Genomic DNA, 27,431 nt, shown 5'->3' on the forward strand with positions numbered 1-27,431 from the left:
GTCCTGGCCCATTAAATAGATATTTAGTAAATATTTGCTAACTGATTCGGTGATGGGAATGTTTTATTTTCTTCCCTTTTATTTGTGTTTCTTAAATTTAGAAAAATGAATATGTATTACTTTTTAAATTAAAGAATAAACATTGCTGATCTTAAAGAGATAAATAGATCCAGGAAGATACAGTTAGTCATTTCAAGTAAAATGCAATATTTGAACAATAATTTACCTCAGGTAATTTGCTAAACACTCTATAATGCAGAACCAAAATAAAAATTGATACTAGATTGCCTATTCTTTGTTATTATTTGTTTGCAGTACATAAAGTTAATTATGTGTTATTAGCCCCACTTTATAGATGAGGAAACCAAGGCTCAGAAATGTTAAGTACCTTGCCTGAAATCATAACATGAAGTGGAAGTCCTGGACTGCAGCTAGGTCTGTCTAACTCCATGCTCAATACCCTTCTTCACAAATATCTGTCTTCTGTTTGTTTTTGATGTTCTGTTTTGTTTTGTTTTGTTTGAGACAGAGTCTAGCTCTATCACCCAGGCTGGAGTGCAGTGGCGCTATCTCGGCTCACTGCAACCTCTGTTCAATCGGGTTCAAGCGATCCTCCTGCCTCAGCCTCCGGAGTAACTAGGATTATAGGCGCCCGCCATCACGCCCGGCTAACTTTTGTATTTTTAGTATAGACGGGGTTTCACCATATTGGCCAGGCTGGTCTTGAATTCCTGACCTCGTGATCCACCCGCCTCTGCCTCCCAAAGTGCTGGGGTTACAGGCATGAGCCAGGAAGCCCAGCCTGTCTTCTGTAACGCTGGCACTCTACATACAAATGCTACCTAAAAGCTCAGTGCCATATTTTCTTCGAGTCAGATTCATTCTAAACAATTTCTTCACCACATAAATTCAGAACGATTTTCCGGGGGCTTTATTTTAACTTAAAGAGTGTTTTTAATTAGTAGTCTTTTAAGAAATGTAGAGCACATTTAAATGAGTTCAGAGAATTTTCCTCAAATGATGTAAAGTTTAACCAGGTTTTTGAAATAATAGGTACATATCTTTATTACCTGGAAGAAAAGACGGATTTAAAATATGAAAACCTATCTATAATTGGGATCCTGGAAAATATTACAAATCAAAAAGTGAATTACTTACATTTTTTTCCAAAGGTGGATTTACAACTTAGAGAGAAGTACAGCATTTAAGTCAGTTTCAGCGATGTTCTAATTTTCTTAAATTGAAGTACATTAATAAACATTGTAAAAATATTTTCAAATTATATTAAATATATTAAGCAAAAAGTGAGTTTCCTTCATATCTTTCTCCAATTTACTCCCGTCTTAATTGATAACCACTGTCAATGTTTTTTGTGCCTGTCTTTAAGTCTTTTTCTGTGGACAGTAAAAAAATGCTCTCTTGGTATTCTTTCTGCTTTGAAACATACTGATGAACCTCATTCATTTTTATATCTGTAGACCATCCCTTATTATGATGTCATTACTCATTTAACTATTTCCATAAGGAAGGACATTTGAAATTCTTTTCAAATTTTCAGTATCACAAAGAATGCTACAGTAAGCACCTGTGTAATTCTGGGGAATGTGTTTCTGGACATGGAATTATCAGTCAAAAGGTTTGTGCTTTGAAAGCTTTCACAGACAATGCCAAATTACTGAACAAAAATACTGTGTCACCTATGTTGTAGACAAGAACCTGCTCCCCAGTCTCTTGCCAGTACTGAATATTGTCAGTGTTAATATCTGCCAATCTGGTGTGCGTTTGTTTAATTGATATCTCTGGGTTTCAATTTGCATTTCCTTGATTATTAGGGAGACTGAGCATCTTTTCATACACATATTGACAGTTTGAATTTCTTTTTTTTATTAAGTACCTGCACAGAATTCAAAACGTGCCCAATTCCTCAATGATTTTTTCTTAAGGTTTTACTGAAGTATTTCAGAGGGTACTCTAATTCCACTAAGGAAATAAGAGTATATTTGTAGTTATTTTCAAACTGGAAAGAATTTCTTTTTGCAGGATATTTTTTCTTGACTACAAAAGTAACCATACTAATGGTAAGAAAAAGGATTCAGATATGCAGATAATTATAAATAAAAAAGTATTAAGAACACACTTAAGAAAAATCTGAAAACCACTCGCAATAATGACCTCAAGTTACCCACTGTTAAGGTTTGGGTACTTATACATCTATGCTTTACGTGGGTTTTTAGTACACCATTTTACAAAGGTGACAGAGATGATATGCGTTGTTTTCAAACCTAATTTATTTTGCTTTTATTGTGAAAATAATGCATGCTTGTAGTAAAGCATGCAAATACTGAAAAAGTGTGGTGTGAAATGCAGAAGCCTCTGCTCCACCCTTCCACTATGAAAATTAATTTGTGGTTTGCTAAATTCCTTCCTCAAAAACTGTCTGCCATTTGGGCATTCAGAACCATTTAGAAGGACTACTTAAGAAATAGTGAGGTGGAAATGCTCTCAAAATATTTGCTGGAAATAATCAGAATTTTGCATCTCCTAAAATACCATGTTAAAACATGGGATTGGGGGTCTTAACATGATTGGATTCCCATTTCTGCCACTTACTAATAGTAGGATCTTAACTATTATTTCACCCCTCCTCAGCCTCCTCAATTGTAAAATGAGATTAGTAACGCATACTTCTCCAAGATACTCTGAGGATTAAATAGCAATACTACTACCTGACACATGGGGAAGTATCCGGTAAATGTGATTTGAATTTGAATTGTCCAAACTACTCTATAGAACTATATTTATCTTACAGCTAGTTTTATACAGGAAATAATATATTGACCTTATTTATTTATATACAATAGTCTGTGTTTTATCACAAAGATGACAAACATGATTTCTTTTTAAATGTTGTATATAACATAAACACTATGCTAGGTCATAACATTTTCTTTTCAAACAAAAGAGTCTAAATTGTATGGAAATCATTATGTCCTAAAAATCAAGAGAAACATAACCCTGAGTGAGCAAGTACATAAAATCTACCAGGAGCCAGTCTGTTCTTTTTAAGGGACATATTTAATTCTGGGTATCTCACCATTTCTGTGATGAATCTGTTGTGGACTCGATAGTCTTTAAATAGTAGATTTAGCCAGAATTGTGTCAGAAATTAATATGATCCATATTCATGGCATTTTCAGAACTACTCCTTTAGGAATTTCTATTCTAGTCTGGATAAAAAGAATTAACAATTAAAAATATCTTCCCACTGCTTACCTTCCTTTTAATTTCTTCTTTTTTTAAATTGTTTTTCTGAGGTAATGCCTTTTTTCTTTTTTGTTTTTAAGTAGTGAAGGTTATTATAGCTTACTTGAGGCAATCTGCTTTTGAATTCTTGAATGCTTTAAACCTGGCTACCTAATCTACTCTTAGCTATATCGAGATTACCCTGAAAAGCTGTAAAGGAATAATTTTGAGCTGAAGATTCATATTGTGAAGATGATTTTATTTATAATCTGTACTAACAGAGACAACAGTGTTAAGGAATCTATAACTCAGAACCCTGTGAAATATGGTAGGGGCCAGAATAGTTGTCATGTTTGCTAGTATGAAAATATAAATGCTTTTCCAAGATTCATAGCTGAAATTTAGACAGTTTGTTGGGAGAGTTGAAAGTCAGGGTAGTAAATGTAAATTTAAATTTGAGACTAATTTCAAAGTTTATACCTGTAGTCAGTTAATACAAGTTAATCGCAACGTGGTTACTAAATTAGGCAGATATTTGGTTTCGCCAGCATAGAAAACGCAGGGGTTCCATCCAGTTTTTTACTCTTTTATACCTCTAAGTAACTTATCCAACCTTATTTAAGCCTAGATGTGGTAGCTCTCAATTACATATAACATTATTTTTCTCGATGAGCTGTTTCATTTTTATCTATGTCATTTAAATCTTCACAAAATCACTGAAAGACATGTCTCTTCACTGGCACTCAAATTGGGAAGAATTGAAGGGGTGGAAAATATGACACAATGTAGCATGGCAAGGAGATAAAGACCATATTTTTTCTACCCATTAAAACCCGCGACAAGGCCACAGAGGCCCTGGAGTAAAATGAAGATTCATTGTATGGCAGCCTACAGGAGCTTTCAGTCTTGTTGTAGTCCATATGGTGCAGACAACGTGTCCTTTCACATTTGTATTGATGTCTAGAGATAATCATCAAAATGACCTTGAGAACGTGGAGATGAAAAAAAGATATCAGTTCAGTCCTTGATTTTTCTATACTATGTCGCACCTCACTAAGGAATTATAACATTTTAGAGTGGGAAGCATTTTTTAAATCTTTAGCAATTAAATTGCCATTATACATGTAGGACCTTGAATATTCTAAGGTCTGGCTAAATATCCCTTGCCTTAGCAAGGAATTTCAGATGTAGTGAAATGTTAAACATTCCTCTCAGAACCATGCTGATCATTGTTAATGATTTGAGGACAAAAACAAGGACATTAATAAAAAATCCATCACATTTTTAAATGGCAATGCCAATGCATGAACAAAAAGATTTTTAAAAGTAAAGAGAAAGATATGGGTGCCAAATGAAAACAGGCAAAATGTTACTTTGATATTGTAGAATATTGTCATAAATAAGACTTTATTTTAGAGAGCATTTCAGTATATCAGTGAGCCTGTGGATAAATTATAATGTGGTCCTGTGGGAGAAAGAAAAATCAAGGGGAACAGAGTGGACAATTTATTTTGAATAGAGTGGGAATGGTATTAACAGCTCAATTAAGTGCCAACAGTTTAGAATTAGCTAAGAGTCATTGTCTTCCTGGGACAAATAAATTCTAGCTGTTCTAACTTGCTTTATGTTTCACATAAAGTGTGAACTAAAATATGCTTACGTTGTTCCTGTTGACAACAGAGCAAACCAAAAAAGGCTTCATTAGCTGAGTAGAAATAAAGATTCATTCATCCTTGTTTTCCAGAACACCATCAAGGCACACTATTCTTCAGTTTCTATATTTAGAGCAATGTAGGTATATTTTCACAGGATAAATGTGGCACAATCCATCCTGAATCTTGCCCATTCCTTGCTGTCCTACTTTCTCCCTCTGTCACTTGCACATGCTCACTGGCTAGTCCTTAGGAGGCTACCTTCCCTCCTCAGGCAAGGAATGCTTTCAGAGTTGGTTGTTCTGTGCAAGAACAGCCATTTGGGAAGATGATGGATATAAGCTTTTTCTGAAACATGGTTTCCCTGCATTTTTAGTTTTGCCACATAACTGCCCTTCTCTACCTCCCCTGCCAAAGAAGACTTACTTTTTTTTTCCAATTCTGAAATCAGCCTCGTATATCTACTTTCTCTTACCTTTTTCTATCATCTGCCTCCAGAACTGGACAGCTTTTATGGTCCCTTCTTATGCTATCATTCTTTGATTCCAAATATTCCTGAGCTTTAGATTTAATTCCAAGGTTGTTCCCAAATGGAGTGTTGAAGTTCCTATTTCACACCTGTTAATTCAAACTAATACCCCCAGTCATTTCATCTCAACTCAGAGCCCTAGGCTTACATACTGTTATGTGTTCTCCCAACCCCAATATGAACTCTATAAAACAATGTTGAAACAGACATTGGAAAAGTTCCCACCAGGAGAAAATGAAGTTTCCTTCACACCTTATTTCCATGATGCCTTATTTATTTTTCACAAAATCTTTTAGTCTCCCCCGATACCCAAGTGAATAGTGGGAACTCCTGCTGCCCTCTGCCTGCCACTGATCTTTCTTTCTCTGTTGTCCCTTGGTGCTAAATCACAAGTGGAGATGGAGAAATTTTAAAATAAAAACTCTCACATGTGTCTTATTGTATCCAGTAACAGCAGCAGTCAGTTTCAAAAAGCCCCTGCAGATCTTGCTAATAGCTATTCCTGTCTAATTCTAGCTGTTCACTGCTAAAATAGAAAGCTGGGAGAGAAAAGTTGTATTCCCAGAGGAATTTAAAACTGTGGCACTTCATAACAAGTAAAAATAAATTATGTTTAATAAAGTGCTGATTTGCAAACTGTATGGCTATACTCTGAAACATTGGGTTACCACTCTGTTTCTTGTAGCAAAAAAGAATATGCGAATTATTAAAAAAAAATCTCAGAACTCCAAACACGTTTAGGCTGTGATGTCAGCCTGTTTTCAAGTGAGCCAGATACATAGAAGGAGAGCTTCAGAGAGCATTTTAAGAGTTGCAAAACAAATACATAATTTCAATAAATATGAAAAGTGTGAAAAAACATTCATATTTGTTTTCATTGGGGAATCTAACCTATTATTATGGCACAATGATAAATCATCAAGACAGCTACATTCCTGGCTTAATAAAATTTTATGAAAAACTTTATCACCACAACATGGGGAACCCAGGCTGCTGAGTGTTCTGACACAAAATCTTGGATCACATTTCTCTCTCCACATCTTTCATTTGTCAGCATGTTGGTCAGTGTGGCTCAAGTGGAAATTTCATTAAAAGAGAAGAAAGCTATTCGTTTTTCTGCAAACATCTAAATAACGATCTTATGGAATTCTCAATTAATGTAAATGTGTTGTATACTAAAATAGTCTCAAGGCAGGATTCCACTTGCTGATGCTCTTAAGCTGCCCACTTGAGACCCTGCAACTATCTCTTTCAGCAATCTGAACAGAAAACCAACCAACCATGCATTCCAGCACAAAGCTCATCCTCAGTCAATCAGTATAAGGTGAGATATACTTTGGGTTTTGCAACAGAAGTTAGGCGATTGTCAACTGCGGACACAATAGGATAATAGAAATTAAAATTTATTGAGTTCACCATGAACCAGGTATCTGATCATCACTTTATAGTTACATCTCCTTTAACCCTCAGCAACCTAAAAGGGGCAAATTATCATTATCTTCTTAAACAGGCATCCTGAGACCCTCTATCACCTTCTCCTTCCCTGAAAATGTTAGATCTTGTCTCACTCTTTTTCTCTCTCTAATACCATACCTTCATAATTCTCTCTCTCTTTTTTTTTTTTTTTTTTTTTTTTGAGATGTGTGCAATCTTGGCTCACTGCAACCTTCTCCTCCTGGGTTCTAGTAATTCCCCTGCCTCAGTCTCCCGAGTATCTGGGACTACAGGTGTGTGCCACCATGCCTGACTAATTTTTGTAGTTTAGTAGAGACAGGGTTTCACCATGTTGGCCAGGCTAGTCTTGAACTCCTGACCTCAGGTGATCTGCCTGCCTCGGCCTCCCACAGTGTTGAGATTACAGGCATGAGTCACTGTGCCTGGCCATACCTTCATAATTATTTGTAATATCAGTGTTCATGTACATGATTTTTCCAGTGGTAGTTTTGTGATTATGTTCTCCGACCCTGTTACGTTTCATTTTTTTCCTATGTATGTAGCATACACATTTTTATGACCAGTAACTGTAGTCTTTTCATTATCTCAGTCTCAAGCAGCCCACTGTCTAGCCCCTACCTCCTATCTTTCTAGCTGTCTTCTTCCAGCCATCAGAATCCTATAGCTCTTCAACCTCACTGGAACCTACTCTACATAGATCCCACCACCTTTCCAAGTCCATCCTTCTTTACTAAAATAACCTAAATTTCATGGTCCATCATTGTAATCACTTCCTTAAGTTTACTTTCAATTCCCTTTGCCCATCTCTCTTGCTTTATAGTATATGCATGGTATGACCCCATATTCTATACCTATTTTCATACAGCCAAACATGGCTGGAGAAGGTGCACAGCTGCGCTAAGGTATTTCCATTTAAATTCATAACCGCTAATTTCAGCTGAATATAGGTGGTAGCCACCAATTCTTATTCCCCAGATCCACTCATTTCCTCCCTATCCAGAAGAATTATTTCTTTTCTTACTGCAAAACTTCAGTTTCTCTCCGCCCTCATCTTCATGATCTTGTGTCCCATTTCACTGATAAAATAAAAGCAGAATAGAACTTCCATAAGCTTTCCCACAAAATTTCTACCTTCCATTTGTCATTATGGATGTTTGTGTTTCTATCCAAAGCCAGCTACTCAACTGGTGCAGTAGGTCCCATTTCTTGTTGGCTACCCAAAGACACTGCTCCCAGCGGATGCCTCACTGTCCTATATCATCATCACCTTCTACCATATCATTTCTATCAGCATATAAATATACTGGCTTTTTAAAAACTTTACAAATGAAAAGTTTCTTTTCTCCCATGTCACCTTCCATCTGCTGCCCCATTTCTTCCCCCTCTGCTTAGCAAAACTCCTTCAAAGAGCTATTTATCCTCTGATCAGGCATTGTCTTTACAACTTCGTCGAAACTGTGAAGATCACAGTGCCTTTTGCGTTTCTAAGTCTAATTGTAAATTTTCAGCCATCCACTTACTTGGCCTATCAGTAGTTGGAGAGAGTTGATCACTCCCTCATCCCTCATGCATGCTACACGACCCCCCCGCCACTCCTCATTTTTTTAAGACGCTCTTTGCTGCCAGGAAACCACACTCCTGTTTTTTCTCCTATCACATTGTCTGCCTCTTAGATTCCTGTGCTGGTTCTTCCTCATTTCCTCCATCACTAAACATTGGAGTACACAGGACCTAGTCCTTAGACTGCCTCTTTTTCCTGCCTAGGCTTTAAATATTATCTGTTCACTGGAAAATTTTTATCTTTAGCTTGAAATCCTTCCATGAACTTCAACTTTTATATATAGCGATAGATAGATAGAACTACCTATTTGACATCTCCACTTGAATATGTAATAGACATCTCAAAGTTAAGTTGAACTAACCTGAACTCTTGTTCTTACCCATCATTCTGAAAACTTTTGCAGACTTTCCCGGAACAAACTGCTAACATCATTATTGTAACTGCACAGGTGAGGATCCTTGGACTCAAGATTGTGTCCTCTCTTTTTCCTCACCCAACATTTAGCAAATTCTTTTGGCTTTACTCCAAAAGATATTGAGAATAAATCATTTTTTACTACAGTGTGATCCAAGCCACCATCATCTATTATCTGGAAGTTTGGAATAGCCTCCTAATGAGGCCCCTGATTCCACCTTGCTGTCCTTTCAAACAGTCAGAGTCATCCTAAACCTTGTGCAGATCATTTATTCCTCTGCTCAGGACTCTCCACTGACTCTTTATTTCACTCAGAGTAAAAGTCAAAGTTCTTACAATGGGCTGCAAATTATAACACTGTCTGCTGATTTTCTCACTTCCCTGATCACATCACCTGCATCTGACTTCATCTCCTCACTCCCTCACTTGCTCACTCGTCTCCAACACTCTGGCATCGTTGTTAGTCGTTGAACATCTTAGATCTTTTGCATTCGCTATTTCTTCTTTCTGGAATTCTCTGTACCCCAGATATTCTCTTGGCTTACCTCCTCACCTTCTTCAGGTCTTAGTTCAAATATTGCTTCTCAATGCACCCTTCCCTAATCAGAAAAAAATTGCTTACCGCCCCCTGAAACACAAGACTCTGCATCCTACTCCAATGCACTTACCACTATCTGATATGCTGTATATTTTAGTTAGTTTCATTTTGCCTACATATTTGCTTTGTCCCCTTTTTCTTCCACTTCCACCAGAATGAAAGCTCCTTGAGGGAAAGATTTTTTGTGTGTGCCTAGAATAGTACCTGTAATACAGATAGCATGTGCTCAATAGACACTTTTCCATGAATGAATGGAGTTTTCATTTTACAGATGAGGAAACTGGCTTCAAAAGTACAAAGCCCAAAACCATAGAGCAAGTAAGCTGTGCCACTAAGAATGGAATGCGAGCAATATGACTCCTGTGGCGTATTTTCTGACCCTTTTCTCCTAGAGGCCTCTAAATGGCTTGCCAAGTCATTCAGCCTCTTCTTTTGGGCCTGTTTGCCAGATATCAGAGTAGGAGCTGGGTAGTCAATGACTAACCTACCATACTTTGCCTACTCATTGATAGTGAAACTGAGATGGTTACACAGGTGAGAAGGACTACTTTCAATACAATTGGGCAAATAAAATGGAAACAATGACAAAAGGCTCTTATCCCAGTTTTGTGAATTCAGAGGCTGAGTCTTAATATGTGAGTAGGAATTAGTCAGATAAAGGAAGAGGAGCTATTTTAGATAATAGGAATAGCATGTGCAATGTCGTGGAGGCATAAGGTTGCATTTTATGTTCAGTTTCTATTATTGGGGTATAAAAAGCAACATAGGATATGATCAAAGATAAGACTGAGACAGGAAGTGGAGTCCAGATGGTGGAGGGACTTGGTGCCATGCCTAGTATCTTCACAGTGTGTCCCTCAGGAGTTTAGCAGGGGAGTTCCTTGGTTTAGATTTGTGTTTTAGATTGCCTACCTGGTAACGCTGTGTAAAGGGGGACCAGTGACTAGACCTAGTGCCATGGTCTCTTTAGGAGAAGACAGCAGTAGCAGGGATGCTGCTGAAGGTGCAGAACTGAGAAACATTTGGAGGAAAAGTCAGTGATTATCAGTGACTAAATAAGTCAAATTAGGGGTAGGAAAGGAAAGTATTGAGGGTAATTCCAGGTTCTTGGATTCAGCAACTGGGATAGTGTTATTGGACCAAGGTATGAGATGCAAGAGGAAAGGGATGTTTGATGGCATTGACTATAGGTTCACTGTTTGACACACTGACTTTGTGATTTCTGAGGCAAATCCAAGTGGTGAAACAAGTTTGAAGGTCTAAAGAGATGTCAAGACTAGAGACGTAGATATGGAGGTCATCTACAAAAAAAAAAAAAAAAATCAAACACTGAGAATGGATTAGATTGCCAAGGCAAACAGAAAGCGAGCAGGAAGTAGTGGGTCAAGAACTCAGGGGACCTCCAAGTGGGAATGGTTGCAGGAGAGAAGACTGGATGAAGAGGGACCTGCATGGCAACCAAGAATCAAAAGTCAGAGAGGTGGAAGAAAACTAGGAGAATTTAACGTGAGTGACAAAAATAGAACATTTCCAAATGTCTGAGAAAAATAAGAAAAAGAATATCTGTACTGAAAAGATCAGTTTTAAAAGATTGGTGGGAGGAGATTCATTGAATCTGAATGAGAGATGAGAAATTAGAATAATTCTCAAAAATACTGGACATAAAATGAGGGTGGAACAATATCAATAGAGCAATGCAAGAAGAGCTTCTCTTGTTTTGGCTTTTGAATAAAATGAGAGGGTGTGATCTGAACTGATAGTTAGCCTGAACACACTGAAATTACCCAATAGTTGTTTACAGCTGGTACCAGCTCTAATTGACTAACTTATCTATTTGGATTGGTTGGAAACCAGAGTCATTGCTAAATATTTTTAATATTCTCCTCGGTGTGATTATAGGCTGAGGGGAAGTCAAAAAGGAAAGGTGGCAATCTTGTATAGCAAGAGTCAGCAAACTGTGGCCTGTGGTACAAATCTGCCTCACTACTTGTTTGTATGTGGCCTTCAAAGAGTGGTTTTACATTTTTAAGTGATTGAAAAAAAGAAAGAACACTTCATGATACATGAAAATGTTATTAAATTCAAATTTTAATGTCTACATATAAAGTTTTATTGGAACACAGTCACATTCATTTGTTTACGTACATTTATGTATTTGTTTATCTACAGCTGCTTTCGCGTTAAAACAACAGAGTTGAGTAGTTGTGACGGCAACCATATGTTTTGCAAAAGCCTAAAATATTTACTGTGTGGCTTTTTACAGAATAAACTTGTTGACCCCTGGTTTATAGTATCATATCGGTGAAGAAAGAGGGAGAGTGAATTAGAGAGAGGGAGAAAATGAGATCAAGGGCACATAAGGAAAGATTGGCCTTGAAAAGAATAAAAGGATACTTCATCTTGTAAAACTGGGGGAAAGGATGATAGGACTGTGCAAATATAGACCAGTTTGTTGATGCTGGAGGAGAAAGAGGAGGGAGCTCCCCCACAACCATATATACCCCACACTCTAAGTTAAATGTGTTGGCTGCCATTGATCATGACATTTTAGAGGACAAAAACTGTGTCGTATTCATCTCTGCCTCCCCCACAGCTTTCAGCACAGCGCCTTCCTTTCAGCCATTCTCACTAAATATTTAATTGAATCCCAGGTGAAACTCTATTATAAGCACATTCCTAGAAACCTCTGCCCTTAGGGGCTTGGATTTAATTCTCTTACTATGTAGCCTGCATTTATTAAAGTTTGAGGTTATGTTTAGAGGTGTGAAGAAAATGGAATCCGGTTTCTTAGTTAATTTTCACTTTGCTAAATGGAGTCAATATTGTTAGAGAGAGTTAATATTCTTATTAATATTGGCCATTTTTCCCTTTTTTCAACCTGAATAGTTCCATAAATTACTAAGGGAATTTTGAGAATAAATATTATACAAAGATAAGGTATTCATGCAGATTTTTAAAAAGCCACTAACAATGTAAAAAGAAAATCAGGACCACAGGGAGAGTTGAAAAATTAAGGGGGGGAAAAAAAACTATTGTACAGTAGAGAATATGGCAACATTTGGTTATTTTATTTGGCCAGCATGGTGGATTTTAAGAGTCTGAATATTAATGTCCTTGGGTATACTCTACTCATTCACTGCCATTGTCACAGTTGCTGGTGTCTTATACCTGCTCATACAAATATACTGCCAGCCTGGATCTTAAAATAATTTAAATGTATAATTGCTGATGACGGGTTATCTGAAAGCACAAGAGCAGTCCACATGACCTGCTTGGGGTTTACCTTTTATCGTGGCATGTAGATTTTCAAAGGTTTTACATAAGTTAGTGAGCAATTTTCTCTGCCTTCAGGGAGGACCATATCTGTATCATTTAAGTTGCTATTTACATTTAAAAAACATTTGTAGAAAAGAAATCCATCATTCCATTATTAAACAAGGGGAAAATATTCAGGTTAAGATAATAAAAGAGTTTGTAAGACACACACACACACACACACACACATACACACACACATTTACATGAATATACACATTTACTCTCATTAGTCAAATCACCAGATCCCTCTTGTTTCCTATGTAGCCATGATAATTACAAATTAAAAAAAATTAAACAGCATGCATGTGAAAGTGTCCATGATTTTACCTACTACTCAATTGATTGTGAATGGGAAAATTAATTTTGCCAGCACTCAGTTTTCTAATGTTCTTTAGTTCCCCACAATCAATCTTTGCATCTCTAAAGGGAGCTGTGCAAGTGGTGACCTATAATGACATTCATCTTGCCATGATTATTCTCATTATTAATCTTCTAACAGGCATAGGTTGCTGAAAGGGATACTCTATTGTGACTGATGACAGTGGTATAGTACCCAACTAACCAAATCTACAAACTCATCTAAATCATCTATGGTACAGCATAGACTAGAGTGCAGCATAGGCTTCAATAACGTGATGTGTCAGAGACTACTGAGAGAGAGAGAGAGAGACAGAGAGAGAGAGAGAGAGAGAGAGAGACAGAGAGACAGAGAGAAATGTGCAAAGAAGAAAAAAAGCAAATTACTTTGCCTGTTAATCATATAAAAATTGGAATATAGGAGTTTTTATTTCTTCTGACTGTTTTCATTATATTCAAAATTTTGGTTATCTGGTACTTTGCTACTTTTATTAATAAATCTCTCTGGTACTAGAAAAAGAGCCTGGTCCATGAAGGTGAAACATACAAATAATACAGTCTGTCAACTATTAATCTCTACTGATGAAAGTGTCCCCTCTATGGTATAATACTCCTCATAGATAAAGGCTCAGTGAAATAAGATATGGTCTTCAGTTGAACAAGCTTTTTACTATCTTAATTTTTAGCTTTCTAACTGGTAAACCTTTAAATACACTAGACCAAGATAAATGCTGGGAAATTGACATTTTTAAAAAACTGAACAAAAAATAATTTATTAATAGACTTTATGCAAGGAGTCCCAGAGTCATTCACAAGTAAATAAAAGAAAAGGGATGTGTGATGAAACTAATAGTGGTACTAATGAGGAAAATCAGGCTCTATTGTCACCATTTAGCTTTGACACGTTAGAATGTAAAATAATACAATTAAAACAAGAGATCTATAAAAACAAATATTAAATGTATTGTACACTTTAAGTATCTTCCTATTCTATTTGTCCCATATTATGAAATCACTCTGAATGCAATTTTTTTTTTTTTTTTTTTTTTTTTTTTTTGAGATGGAGTATCGCTCTGTCACCCAGGCTAGAGTGCAGTGGCGCGATCTTGGCTCACTGCAAGCTCTGCCTCCCGGGTTCACACCATTCTCCTGCCTCAGCGTCCCAAGTAGCTGGGACTACAGGCACCCACCACCACTCCCTGCTAATTTTTTGTATTTTTAGTAGAGACAGGGTTTCACCGTGTTAGCCAGGACGGTCTCGATCTCCTGACCTCCTGATCCACCCTCCTCGGCCTCCCAAAGTGCTAGGATTACAGGCATGAGGTTATATTTTTCTTAAACTAACAGATCATTTTGTACTCCTCCTTATCCAAAGACAAAGATTACGATTAGATTCTATTGCTTTCCTTAGGAAATGTTCTTGTTATTTTACCCGGAAATTTTCCCCTAGTTATATGGTGGAAATGTTTATTGAATGGGAATATCAATGTAAATAGTATAGATATAGCCATCTCTAGAAGCAGAAGAAATTGCTCTGTGACTTTTGTAAAGCCCTTTTGAAAATTACCCATGTCACTAGCCTGTGGAGGAAGAGAACTGAGTAGTTACTACCTTTTGCTAGTAATCACCTCAACCACAACTTTTATAACTCTCACGAACAATCCTTATTCATCCATCTTTCTTTTTTCCTGCATCCTCTTCTGTCATGATACTCTGTAGCTAAGCCAAGCTTTACACTACCTTTTCTCTCCACTCGTAAGCTATCTGGTTCCCACTGAATGAGTCTCTCTATTCCCTACAGCCATCCTATCTACTCTGATAGTGTCCACCTAACCCACAGGAAGCATAACTGCAGTTTTGTAGCATTTGCTATCAAATGGAGTTTGAGTTATTCAAATCATTCTGTTTTAGGTAGGAAGCAAAGCAATTCAGCAATCAGGTGTACTATCTAAAAGCAAAGCTCAAAATATCTATGTATAATTTTGTTAACTGCTCAATCAGATATGAAGTGCAGATCCTTATGGTAAACCAGACTTTTTCCGTTTATGTACTTGGCTTGCAGATGTGATCTTTTAGTGGTGTGTCTTTAATCGCTTTAAACTGTTTGTTTCACTAGTGTTCATGATGTGATTTGGCTCACTGGAGCTTACATTTGAGAAGCAAAAAATGCTATTACTTTTATATTTAGTGATAGCTGTCCACTTCTGCATAGTGGATTTAGGGCCAGAAGACATGCCTTTAAATACTACCTGTCTTACATACAAAAGGAAATACTTTAATTCCTTATATTAGTTAGTAAGGACTACTACTTGTCAAATTCTGCCTTTGAATAAAATTTAAATTTTTCTGCAGTTAAATAATAAAAAGTCAGAATACTTGAGTTGAAAAGAGCATTAGTCTAAACTAGGAAAGTGGCCACTCGAAATCTTTATGCCTTACATTTGTCATCAGTAAAACTGGATAAAGTTACAAGTAAGTGGTCCTTCTACCTTTCATGTCTACCTAAACATGAAAGCAAATGTTTACAACTTCTTAGGAGAAAATTTGAGTCCATCCAAAGTTGAATATATTCAAGTTAGGACACACAGCCCCCCTAAAAGACCATATGAAATTGAGCTCAAAACGCGAGAATGGTTGATTTTTTTTTTCTCTTCTTCAAGAGTAATTTCTTACTTTTTCAATTCAGTAATGATTCTTCTATTTGTTCTGGTTTCTTGATATTCTACAAAAAGTCATTTTAATGTTGGCAATTTATTCACTGAATCCAAAATGGACTGTTTATTTGGATTGTATTCTCTCTACAAATATTACATTTACTCTCTCTTCAGAGAATTTAATGCCAATGTTTACAAAATTGCTGCAACACAGTCCACACCGTAATTTCTTTTGTCTTAGGAAATTATCCACAGCAAGCTTAAATTTTAATATTTGCTACCCACAGTATGTTCTTTCTCTTAAATGGAAAAGATAGACAGTTATGATAGACAAAAAAACCGGTAAGGAATTTCTATTTTGTAAATCCTTTTTCTTTCTGGTCTGTTTGTTGTAGGTTTAACTGGGATGGGCAGGGAGGGATTCTCATTATTAATCGATGTCTCAATAAGTATTTCTTACGTTAAATACTAATAAAGTCCACTGAAATTAATTCTGGATGAATATACATGAAAAGCCCTTATATATGAATATTAATTAACACATGAACATTTTATTCTAACTTCATTTTTTATTTAACTCATGCCATGAGTTGACAGAAAGTTTTTGTTGACAGAAGTAGTATTATATATTTGCTGATGTGTTGATTCAAAATGTAAAAATGTTTACAAAGGGCCGTTAGCAAAGCCTGAACATCCCCTGATGTACAAGTATCACTATTTTAAAAGAAATCTACCTGTGACTCCAAAGAGACTATGTTAGATAACAGTGTGCAAAATCACAGAACTGGTCTTGGACAGACGTGGAGGCAGGTTGAAGCACATCTCTTCTGCATTTGAAAGAAAAAGAGGGAAAGGAGAAAAGTCATTGACAATGGGGATGATAATGATGATTGGTACTTGAGAGAAGGGCCCAAGAAGTTTTATCAGTAGGATAAATTTTTAACAAGGCTGAAAATGTGTTACCAGCTGTGGAACAGCTGCAACTGGGGGAAAAATGCAAGACATTTTGTCTGATCCAATTCTCATAACCCTGTTGTTGGGGGAGTAAAAGTATATGCAGTATCTCCAGATTTTCATCTGGTTTATTTAGACAAGCTTGAAAAACACAAACTGGAAGTAAGTGTTAAACAATAATTCTGTCCTCTGAGCAATTTGAATCGTACCAGCACATTCTAAAGATAGCTGTCTCAAAGCTCGTGTCCACTTTATGTCTATATTCTAAAAGCACTTTCACAAACACTTGTTCAATAGTGTTGAGTGTTTCTCATGGTAAGGTCTGTGGTGGACTCTAAAGATACAGATACGAATAAGACAAGGCCTTTGTTCTTGAGATTGCAGTTTATTAATATCTTTCAAGAAATACAAACACATTAATAAGGCACAGTGTTATAAAATTTATAGTAGCGTAATAAAGAGATATGAAAGAGAGAGAAAGGGACAAGTTTTTTCACTCCATGTTAAAGGATATGGGAAGAGGCTCCAAAGAGGGGGCCCTTTAGAGCTGAGCCTTCAAGAGGGTGGGAGAGTTAACTTGATGAAGGAAAGAAGAGAGTGTGAGAAGTCAGAGGATGATATTCACATTACTGCTGTGCTATAGACTGAAAATGTGCTTCTATACCAGAGCCTCCCATTTGCAGCCAAAGATTTATTGGGCAATACAAATTAAACGCTACCTCTCAAATTGTTGCCTGGGAAACACTACGTGAGGACTGGTTCTCTTTTAGTACACAATTGTGAAAGCAAAGTAAATATGGCCTGAGAAAGACTCCGTACTTCTATATTTGAATCCTGGTGAAGGAGTGGATGGACTGTAACCTAGCTTAATAGTCAGGCAAAATTGAAAACCTAACTTAGGAGTGTGCACCTGTAATGATAACTGAGTCTTGGGCAACCCAGTGGTCATACTTCAACCACTCATAGACTGCTAAGTGTTCAAACTGTGTTCAAATAAGGTAAACGTCAACCTGTAACCAACCCAGCTGTTTCTGTACCTCATCACCCTTTTTTTGTCTATAAATCTTCTCCCACCACGTGGCTGCGCTGGAGTCTCTGTGAATCTGCTGTGATTCTGGGGGCTGCCCAATTCGTGAATCGTTCATTGCTCACTTATACTCCTTTAAATTTAATTTGGCTGAAGTTTTTCTTTTATCACAATTAATAACCATAACAAAATTCAATGACAATATGCTTAGGTTCAGAAAACTTCAGCACCAGGTCTCTCTGGGATAGCAAGAAAGCACGAGTTCAGCTGCTGGACTTTTGTCTTCCAGGCACCCTCAGAGTATAACAGAGACATACTATAAAGACACTAATATTTTTCCAATTAGACGCATGTGCCACAGGCCTTCTCTGATGTGTCTGCTGTTAAATTTCACATGAAACTGCATAATGCCCAGCTACAAATTTTTGTAGCTTCTGAAGATCTTCCTCCAACTTAAACAAGTACCATATCCCTGTAGTGCCCTTGTAATTTTTCGTGAAAATAAAATCTCCCCCACTCCCCCAGACAAGTAAACTAATTCATCATGATGTAGGGTTTGGCAGCTGGCTCTGTAGTGTCACTCCCTGACACCTAAATGTGCCACCTCTAATCACCCCTTTTGATCTATCACCACCTAGGGAAAGAATGGAAACAGTTATGTGAACCCCCTTGCAGTACCTGGGAAGCAAATTTAGAAGAGCAGCATAGTGTGTGATTTCTTAAAGAAAATTTTCAAAGAAATCTGTTCCTCAATCAAAGCAATCAAGTCTTTAGGGATCCTAGTATGGCATCAAGTTTCAAATTCAGCCTCAGGGTGGAGAGTAGTAGCAAAGATCAATTTCCTTGATATCTAAAAGCTTAAACATAACAGCAGTTGCAATTATTTAAACGGTATTCCTTTAAAAAAATGCTTTTCTTCTGATTAAAATAATGTTTATTATAACTAATTCCATTACAGTAACAATTCTAATATTAAATTTGGCATTATATTAATAACAGAAAGATGGAGAATATAGAAAAAACCAAAGTAGAAAATTAAATGGACCTATTATATAATTCTAAGAGATTTTATCATTTTGATTATATTTTTTCTATTATTTTACATTCATGTATATTTAAAACACTGAGATCACAGTGTGCATATTGTTTTATACTAGCTGACAATCTCTTAATTTTTTTTATATTTGTCCCTAGTCTTCCTCTATAGCTATTAGTTGTCATCATATTTGTTTGTATTTCTGGCCAATTTTTTCACTGATTATTATTTTGTAAACATTCTTATTGTTTTTACAAAATCATAATGACTGATTTTAATCACTATCTGATATCCTACTATATTAGTAAATGTGTATATATCCTACTATATATATAAATATCTATTAAATATATTTGGGTGATTTAAAGCTTTAATTATTATAAATGTGGTTTCTTAAAATTTTTTTATATGTAAAAGTTGCATTCTTCTTGTTGCTACCTGGTTCCACAGTAGCCATAGAATATAGTAAATTGGAGTGATGTAGCCATAGGCTTCCTAGGGCAAATAAATATTGTATAAATATGATGTAACGAATATATAGAGACAACTTTCAAGCACCTCACTGTGAGTGACTGGGAAACAGTAGCAGTATAATGCCCAATTTTGTCTCGGCTATCATAATTGAATGTTCCATAGATAATCATCAGTAATTAAAAAGGCAAAGATCCAAATCATGCTATGGCCTACAAAGAGTAGCAGTTGCTGTAGTATCCATGGTTGTCAGCTAAAGTTATCAGGGGGCATAATATTCCAATAAAATGTGTTTACACTCCTCTCTGTTCTTAATACCACATAGTCGGCTATTCACATAAGAAATTCTTAGAATATGTAAGTAGAGTTTATTAAGACTGTTATCAAAATAACTTGTTTTTACTAGTTTGTTTACAAGGCTAAGTGCTTTTCTTGAATGAAATGTTGATGTTCTAAACTAATAAAGGTGTGAAAAGAATATCTGTCCTTTAGCAAGACCACGAGGATTAAATACCACTACCTTCTAATATGAACGAACACATGTGTACTATAACAACATGTGTATATAGCAGTCATACCCCAGTGTAAGAAGGCTGTATAATTTCCTTCCTTCCAAAAATAAAAAACAGAGCCAAATATGTTTGGATCATGGTTTCATGTAATAGTGCTCTTTGATAAAAATAGACATGAATAATGAATACTAAATAGGAAGCTGACTATATGAACAAGAAAGAAAATGCATGCCTCATATCAAAGAAGCCAGTCACTAGCATTAATAGCAAGCCATGGAATTAAGCTCATTAAAACATTTGCCTAAAGGAGAAATCTAATTTATTTCTTGTATTTATTCATGTTGTATGATTAATAGAAAGCATGGAGGTAGATTTCCTGATCAGGAGCATGAGTTTAATCTGCACAGAATACTTTTATATAGTTTTCTTACATGAGTATTACAACTGATGGTCTTCAAGATTTGAAGTTTTATTGTAAACAAAGTAACCACTCTTTGTTCTTTCTTAACCTTTAATGAGGCCACTGAGGGAAATTCCGTGCTTTTAAAAGTTAACTGTGACAGACAGAATTGTCTATCTGGGTTCATAGACAGAATCTATGAATCTCCCTTCTTCCAAACCCTCTGTCAAATTCATTCTTTTAAGAATCTCCTTAGTTATTTAATAAAACTCAGTTGTAATCAAACCAGTCAAATACCTTGTATGACTACAGACAGACTCTAAGACGCATTTCAAACATCCCGGCATTACAAATGCACAGTCCTATCGAGATAAAAAAAATCTTAGCATTTTCAGAGTGATTTTTAGTTTCCTTCACACAGACATTAGTCATGCCTCATTATCTGTGTACATTCTAGCCCTTCTGCCTAGAATACCCTTATATTCCGTAAAAGAACTCCTACTCATTCCTGAAGATTTATTTCCCATGTCACCTCTGCTGCAAAGCCCACCATGACTACCTTAGATAAGATGTCACAGTAGAGCCATACTGGGTTAAAACCACACTACCTGGGTTGGATTACAGTCTCTATCGCGTGATGCCTCAATGGTTTCATCTGTAAATTAGAGATAGTAGAAGTAGCTACCTCATAGGCTTGTTGTGACAGTTATATGAGTTAATTAATATATGCAGAGCCCTTTGGATTTTGTAAATTCTTGATAACTATTAGCTATTTTTAGATAGTATTGTGCACACCACCACATCCAACTAATTTTTAATTTTTTTTTAAAAGACAGGGGCTCACTATGTTGCCCAGGCTGTATATTCTTATATATTCTTCAATTATAGAACTCATTTCATTGTGCTGTAACATCTCTTTTTATCTGCTCTTGCCTCTAGATGAAGAGGCACTTAGCTTGCAGACTGCAATCTCCCTAACATATCAGAACAATGAACTTCGTTCCAAGACTATAGAACTCAGTGAATGTAAAATGGATAAATGTATGAATTAATGCATAAATCAATAAATGAACCCAGATGAATAATATGCCAAAGTTGTTTCTGTAAGTCTCTGTGATACAAATAAAAGTATGCTCATTCTATTAGCCAAGTATTTGTGGATTTGTATTGGTGAAATAAAATATAGAAAACTATTTTTCTTATGCCTTGACCCCAAAAGCAGTGTCATAACCCTTTTGCTTATGGTGCAACCAATAATAGGACTGATGGGTTTTCCATCAATCCTATTTTTTTTTAAACCTGCTCCGTTCATATTTGACTTTAGCGTATGCTATTTTACTCCATGTTTTATTTTGTCACAGTTTAGACATCTAATTCAGCATAAGAAGAAATCATTACAGTCAACATTTATGGTCACTAGGAAATAAATGTATCTTTCGTATTCTCTGAGAGAAGGTTCGCTTCATTTATTCTTTTCTCTGGATAAATGCTGTTTTCTAATGCCTTTGTAATGATAGAGACTTAAGGGTGGGGAAAAAATCTGGATACTTTCTTCTCTATGTCACTTTGTATAAAGACTTCTTTACGGCCATGTTCAAATGATTTATGTACATATTGTAGATGCAGTAGCAGCAATTATAGAGCTATCCTTACCACTTAACCTGCAACATTCTGAATGGCCATTCACTGACCACTTAAGCTAACATCTGCTGCTTTGGTAGTCTAATATCCAAATAGAATGAAAAATCGAAAGGATAAAACTCCAGTAGGCTTGTTTACTTCAATAGGTAATGGTGGCGTGTGTGTGTATGTATGTGTGTGTGTGTGTTTTAAGTCTTAGTTTGCATTATCCAAAATTATCTGTTTTTTATCTTTGCATAACTAAAACATATGTCTTTTCCACATTTTTTTTCCTAAATTAGAAATCAGACACAAGAAAAAAATATAAACACTATCCACTGCGTACTTTATTTAAGTGAGATCCTATTGTTTTACAGTTATTCTCAGCCTCCCAAACATAACATTAACAATGTTTGATACTAATAATTTTTCACAGTGCTGGAAAGTTAACTAACTGAGGCAAATACAAATAAAAATACCTGTGAAATTACTGAATCTGTGTAATGAAACTACTTTAATTAATGCTCTTTTGGATCTAATTGGCAGCTTAATCATTGAATCATTGACTTTTAAGGCTATCAATAAGATCAGAGACCAGTTTATCTAAACAATTTTAAATATTTCATCATTCTCACTGATGGATTCCTTTCTTCTCCTTCCTCTGTCACCGCCTTTATTTCATGCCCCCATTGTTTCTCCCTGATTCTTTATCAGATCCCAGCTGCTGCCCCAGTGCTCCACCAGGTTAGCCCCTCCTCAACTGTCAAAATTGTCTTCTTTACTCATTGCTTTGCCCATACCTCTTATCTTATCCCCTGGTGACTTTACAATGTCCTGCATGTTGCAAACATCTTCTCACCCTCAGCTTCAGAGGGATCTAAGAGAGAGCACCAGACATCCTCCTTCAAAATCCCAATATATGCCTAAATCTCCTGTCACCCAAGTCTCTTCAAAGTCCCTCTTATTATAGTTAGTAAAGCTCTTGCCTTTATTTCTGGGCTTTTCCCAAAGTACCACTTACTACTAGGAACTCCCTTTTCTCCCAGAGTGCCCGTATGTGGCTTCTCCATCATGACAGCCTCAGGGCAGTGAATCCTCTTACATGGCAGCTCAGAGTTCTTGGACCGAGTGTTTCAAGAGGCTCAAGTGGAAGCCACAGGGTTTCTTAGAACCTAGACTTGGACTTTCCAGAGCATCACTGCTGCAGCCTCTACTGGCTAAGCAAGTCACTCAGACCAACTAAGGATAAAGGTGGAGGGAATCAGACTTTACTTCTTGCTGGAAAGAATTGCAAAGAATTTGTTGCCATTATTTTTATTCTATTTAAAATATTTTATTATGAAGAGAAGTTTTGTCTCTTCTAAATTATAATATCCAAAACTAACAGGATACATTACAATTTGACATTTGATAAATTATTTTTAATTACAAAAAGGATTTTTCTGATTTTAGCAGATATATTGAAAATAAATAAGTATATACATAAAATATATACTCACTCAATAAAATATACAAACTTTTGAAAAAGTACCATTTAACACTTTCATATAACATGCTCAGCACATTTTTTAAATTTTAAGCTAAAGAGATTATGATGTTCTTGAGAACAGTGTATATTTCATTTTTATATCCCTAGCAACTGTCTCAGAGCTTGATACACGGTATCCTCTCAATAAATGTTTGTTCAATTGAATTGAATTAGTCCTGGATTTTGAGGTTGACATAGCTAATTTATTGACTTCTCTGAATGTGTTGTGAAGGAGAAGAAAATAGAGCAAGAAAATCCAGCCTCATCAAGGGTAAATCCAATAGTAGCAACTGGTATGTATACCAGTTAATATGGTTCCAGGAAACACAGGTGATGGTGTTAGTAAATCTTTCTTCATGCAGTAGAATGTTCAAGAGATCATCCAGTTAGCATAAGTTCATGTCTAAATTACTGCAAGAACTGGATAACAAATATTTTGCATTACTTCTGATAAGGTTTGTTTATTTTGTAGGAAAGGGGAGTAAATAAAAGAATTCTATGAGGCCTATTTGTCTTTAGAGAAAAAAGAAGCTAATAAAGAGTCAATTGTAAGAGTTGACATAATTTTTTTCCAATTCACAGCTTTTAATATGGCAAAGTATTTTAAAACATCCTTTTAATCTTGGATGGAATTTGCTTCTTAAAGCTATGATCTTGTGTTTCTTTGTTAATTTCATATTTAAAAAATTCTTGGCCCATAAAATTGTTTTATAAGCTGAGCCACCATTGTTCTTTGTGTAATTTGAGAATCTCTGGGACTATCCTCTTGCCATCTCGCTGATTCCAGAGTTTTGATTAGAAGAATGGGCATATTTTGTAATTTGTTTTTCTCCTGAGGCAATTTTATGAGATTTCAAATTATAGTACTTCCTAAATTTAATTATATTTTTTCTGCATGTATTAGAAAAAAAAAATCACCTCTTACTTCCAAAAGTCCTATCTACTTGTTATACTTGTTTGTCTGTGTAGTTAGAATAATTTATTTAAAAAAATTTTAAAGCAATCATTAGATTTTATATCATATCTTTCCATTTTATTAATATTAGTTGACAATACTTGGTTAAAGCCAATTTAAGGAATTGAAGTACAAATTATTGCTATAGGTTTCCATGACATACTTTCTAAAGACTTTTCTGTTCCCGGTGTGCAGTCTTGAAAACTAAGGCATAAGATGCTGAAATAATTCACCAAGGTCATCTATGACAATAGCTGACCTGGAGAGATTATTACCATCCCGTGATTCATTCTATCTCTTTCTAGTTCTGATATCTACCTCTAAATATCTTTCTCAACATGAATAAATTGTCAGGTTCTTATATTTAATACCATACACTGTAGACTTCCCATTGGAGACTCCCAATTTTACCGGTAATTTGTTTTAATTGCTAGCTACTTTCATATTCCTTGTATTTATTTATAGTTCCTTCTTATTGTTACATTATTCCTTTGCATATATACACACAAATTTCACATATATGTGGATTTTTTTCCCAATTTCCCAACTCTTGTTCTCCCACTCCCACTTTCTAAAAACTTACAAGTAACTTAGTTTTCTGCTGTTTCTTTCCTTCCATTGGGCAACCATTTTATTTCACTGTTGTTGAAGTGATGCAGTAAGAAAAAAATGGCTGCCTTTTGTTTACTTCCTTGTACATTAGCATGGGTGACATGATCAAATACATTAACTAGGATGTACATATCTTAAGAACCCAGAAGTATACTATAAACCAGAAACACTTTGTTTTCCCTTTTCTTTTAATGCCCCAAGGTTTTGCAGCTTTAGCATAGCTCTAATGCTGTGCTAAAAATGAACATGAACATTTGGGGACAAATGTATTAAAATGGTGGTATCTAAAACATACCTGAATATTTCTTTCAATGTTAAGAAAAACCCATCCAAAGGTATTTATTTAAGTCATAAACATTGTAAATCAATGCTAACCCTGCAAGTAATATTATAAAGAAAGATTAACTCATTGTATTTAAAAGCTAAGCTACTTAACCATACTTGCCCATTCTGGTTTTAAATTGTTTTTAAAACTTTCCATTGACACACAAAAAATTTTGAATTATAATATTTTTTGCCCCAAAAGAATTTCTTATTAATGGAAGGCTTAAGGAAATATATATACATGTATATGTACATTCACTTTTTAATTACTGAATTATTTATAAGTACCATTAAATTACTATATATCTAACTATTCAGAAAATTTATTTTCTCATCTGTATTTTTGGTGCTTCTGACTTTTCCTTCTGTGTGTGCTCTTTGTTGCACTTTGCATGTATTTGTCATAAGATTTTCACTGAGACTTAAAAGTAACAAGCTTTCAAACATCATTTTAATTTAGTCATTAAAGAGATAAGAAATCGATTTTTTAAAATAAATTCCAACAACTAAATAGTTCTTTATTTGGAAATCCACAATCCATTTTCAGTTTTGGAGAAATAATTTTATATATTTAAAAATATTTTTAGAAAGACAATCTGACTACACACACATACACACACATATTTGTATATATATATATTAATGTAACATTTGTGCAGTGGAAAATTCCTGTAAATGTTGAATAGTTTTCCCTGAAGCTACTTGTTAACATTGAAATCAGATAAGGTAAATCATATGTTTTATTGGGGTAAGTGGTCTAAAATAAGGTACTACAATTTAAAAAATTAATAAAAACCATATGTCCTTTAGAACTTAAATTGAAATCTGCATTGTTCCTTTAAGTCTGCTGTTCTAGGAATGTGTCATCCTTTGAAAAGATAAATTAATCATCTACTTCGTTTATATACATCAATAAAAAAGATTCACCTTCTCATCTACTTTATCAAAAGTAATTAGGATATCTATTTTTATTCATATATAGTATCTTTTAGTGATTGAGATTTTAATTGAGGATATTTTGAAGGAAACAGCAATTATCTTTTTACAAAAAACAAAACACCAAGAAAAAGAAATGCCAGCAATCTAAAGGTTAAAACATATTGCCAAATCATTCAGTAGCGCAAGGCTCTTTAATAACATTCGTACAAAAGTACTTTCAGAAAATATGAGATAAGAAATGGCTTTTTGCAAGTCCTCCTTCCTTAAATTATTATTCAGTCTCTTATTAAACTAAAATCTAGTTAACTTCTTTTGGAGCTTGCTCAAACATTTTCTATAATAATAATAATAAAAAATCTTGTGAAGGGATTTCCATAAGTTGTGCTGCATTAGTGACTTAGAGCAGCTTCCTTATCTGTTATTCCTTCCTCCTAGTAGACCTCAGATGATAAAAATATCCATAGACACAGTGAAGTCAGTGGCACGCCTGGCTCTCTCAGACAAAACTCCATGTGATCACATATAGGCAGCCTCAGTGAGGCTGATGCCGTGCAGCAAGCAGTAGGTAATGAGTCTTTGTGCAGAGTGAAGCTCTTGTTGCTGAACAATAAAGCATATGGTACAAGCAATAAAACACAGGGCTGGGAAATTTAAGAAGATTCCTCTGAACCAGGAAGAACTGTGTCTTCGGTGATGCTGACACGTATTATAAAATGATCATTTATTTTGGATCCTAATGAATAAAGAGTGCAAGGACTAAGACTACAGCTATTTGAACAGGTTGGTGATTTTATAAATTACTCCAACACTTCCTTGTGTTTGACTGGATTTAAATTAGAATGGGCTGGTGTGTGTTTTCCCTTAAACAAAAACTTTGCAAGATATTTGTAGTGTATAATATTAAGGATGCACTTGAATTGACCCAATGCGATTAAATTGTCGATGTAGTCAGATGTGACAGAGAAATGTTGATATCATTATATTAAACTGAAAAGTTATTTATTCTATTTTAAAAATTTATGGGTAAGAAACAAATTCATCCAATAATTTTTAATTTCTTATGTATGCAGAAATAATATAAAAGAGAATACTACTAACAAATAGCTCATATAAAAAGCTTCAAAATCATTTTTCCAGTGTTAAAACAAGCTGTATTGCAATAGTTTACATGTCTTATAAATTAGATAATATATCATGCAAAATTTGTTGATGTGTTTTAGTATACTGCAAAAGGAAGGTTTGGAATATTCAATTATTTGAATTAAAAAATTT

At 35.3% G+C, this 27,431-nt stretch overlaps 1 protein-coding gene across 2 annotated transcripts in view; it reads left to right on the plus strand.

Moving 5' to 3' along the window:
• The window catches only part of CSRNP3 (cysteine and serine rich nuclear protein 3), a 210,625-nt gene that overhangs the window by 77,575 nt on the left and 105,619 nt on the right, over positions 1 to 27,431 (plus strand). The window contains exon 1 of one of the 2 annotated variants that reach the window (NM_001257746.1): positions 26,726 to 26,939. The exons of the other annotated variant lie outside the window; for it this stretch is intronic. The gene's annotated coding sequence lies outside the window, so the exon portion shown is untranslated. Of the gene's footprint in view, positions 1 to 26,725; positions 26,940 to 27,431 lie in introns of those variants that run through there. 2 annotated transcript variants of the gene reach the window in all.

The sequence above is a fragment of the Macaca mulatta genome, chromosome 12 (assembly GCF_049350105.2).
Source record: "Macaca mulatta isolate MMU2019108-1 chromosome 12, T2T-MMU8v2.0, whole genome shotgun sequence".
Lineage (NCBI taxonomy): Eukaryota > Metazoa > Chordata > Mammalia > Primates > Cercopithecidae > Macaca > Macaca mulatta.